General features: G+C 41.7%; 1 pseudogene; it reads right to left on the bottom strand.

The window, feature by feature from the left end:
• Positions 1-471: 471 nt before the first annotated feature.
• On the bottom strand, positions 472-1,703 carry LOC114201315 (TAR DNA-binding protein 43 pseudogene; annotated as a pseudogene).
• Between the last annotated feature and the right edge of the window lie 635 nt (positions 1,704-2,338).

Below are 2,338 nucleotides of genomic sequence, written 5' to 3'. Positions count from 1 at the left end.
AGCCCCTCCCCCTGCTTGCACGCACATTCCCTGCTTCCAGAGCTCTCTCTAAAATAAATAAATAAATAAATAAATAAATAAAATCTTAAAAAAAAACAAGGAGAAAAGAATGTAGTTCTAATCAATGATTTCTATTTTGAACATGCAAAGAATTCACTTGACATGTGCAGGGATAAAATATTATTGGAGAAACTTTTTGATATCAGTTGTAGTGTGTTGGCTTTTACCAATCAGGCAAACAGCAGTTCACTTTTAAACACTCAATATTTCTATTCTTCATGTAACAAAACTTTTAAAATTCCTTTAGTTTTTCCTCTTTTTTCTAAAGAAAAAGGCCAAAGATACTGCTGAATATATTCCACAACCGAACAAACCAATTTTGAAAATTCTTCGTACATACGTATTTTACAATATACTTACTATGTGTTTAGGAAAATTTGAATTCCCACCGGACTATACCAACCCCGCTGTCTACATTCCCCAGCCGGAAGATTTAGAATCCACACTTGAGCCAAAGTCTCCATTAATACTGCTGCCTGACCTTGCATTTGGATGCATATCCCCAACCCATTGCTGCACCTGAATTAGAACTGCTATAAGAATTATTTCCAGAACCAAAGGCCTGATTTGGCTCCCTGTACATGTTATCTTGGATTTGGTTATTACCTGATATACCTGGCTGGTTCTGCTGACTGGCTAATATACCCATTGTACCCCAGCTGCTCTGCAGTGCTGCCTGGGCTACAGACGGATTAATGCTCAGCATCCAAGTTCACCCCTCCACCCATATTGCTACCTTAATTGTTTCCCAAACCAGCTCCTCCCCTTCTACTGTTACCAAATTCACCCTGATTCCCAAAGCCATCTGGATTACCATCAAATCTTCCACTTCTTTCTGTCTATTGTTATTGTGCTTAGGTTCAGCATTAGATATATGAAGGCCGATTCTTTTAATGATCAAGTCCTCTCCACAGAGAGACTGGGCAACCCGATCATCTGCCAGTATAACAAAGGCAGATGACCTGAATGGTTGGGAATAAAGACAATGACCACTTCCCTATCCTGGCAAAAGAACTGCTGCATCTCACGGCAGTCATGTCCTCAGTACAATGCCCAACAAACACAACACCTTCATGCTTCTCAAAGGCTCACCTGTGCATTGCTTAGAATTAGGAAGTTTTCCAGTGACACCATCGTCCATTGATCCTATGTTGCTGTGACGTTCCTTTCACTTGGGTTCCAGATTCAGTAAGACAAAGCTAAACCCCTTTCAATGGCCACTTTTAGTATCTTTCTTGACCTGAACCATAAGAACATCTCCAAAAGGTACTAAAGTATTCTTTTAGATCTGTTCAGTTTTTTTTCCATGGGAGACCCAACATTATTAAGTCAGATGTTTTCTGGACAGCTCTTTTCACGTTCACTGCTGATGAAGTATTGGTCTCATCCATTTTTCGTTTGTTATCTTTGGGATAGTTGACAACATATACCAGATTTCCCCAGACAGCCTCAGGGGCATGGAGAATTTCTTCTACCAGCTGGACACCTCTCATACACTGAGACACTGGATTCCTGGAGTGCAGCCCACATGCCCCTGAAAACTGGGCTGTAAGTATGGAAAGCAGCATGGTCCCATCGTCTTCTGATGATATTTCAATGGGTTCATAATTCTCATCTTCAGTTACCTGAATATATTCAGACATCTTATTTTTCTACTAGGTCGCTGCTAGGAAACCTCACAGGGAAACCAAAGCAGCAAAGGACCCAAGAGCAGCCCCACTGTCTCTTCACTCCCACTGTAATTTCCTGTTTATATATATATTTCTAATAAGATCCTGCTTCTGTCCCATCCCATTCCCATCCTACTAGCCTGTGAAATTTCTCAAGGTAAGAGCCAAAGCAGTCATCTTTGCATGCCCAACAGTCTAAGATACTGTTGGACTCTCAATAAATGTCCTCTGGAGGACCAAATGCTTCTTGGATCCCTAGTCACTGGCTGGGGTCTTTATCAGCCTGGAAAACCTTTTGTGGAATTATGACTTGCTCATTGGCCATGAGTCCTTACCGTGGACTCACCCCTCAAATCAGACTATGCAGAATGGGGCCAGATTAGAGAAGATCCAGCTTCACCATTTTTCATGAATGTTAAGGTATGCCAGGACCTTTGAAGAAGGGGTTGGGGTTTCTCTGAGAGACTTCCCTTTGGCTTGTCTCTGTGGTATGCATCCATTTATTTTTGGATGACTTCCCCATCTTCATGGGCCCATTGTTGACTGCCCAGCAGACCCTGAAGTCAGAGACATGTAAATTATAAGATACACCTCCAAATGCCATACAT

The sequence above is a fragment of the Eumetopias jubatus genome, unplaced genomic scaffold, assembly GCF_037043125.1.
Source record: "Eumetopias jubatus isolate StellerSeaLion01/CBP00866 unplaced genomic scaffold, mEumJub1_p1.0 scaffold_2, whole genome shotgun sequence".
Lineage (NCBI taxonomy): Eukaryota > Metazoa > Chordata > Mammalia > Carnivora > Otariidae > Eumetopias > Eumetopias jubatus.
The sequence above is the reverse complement of the archived record's forward strand: the minus strand, read 5'-3'. Positions and strand labels throughout refer to the sequence as shown.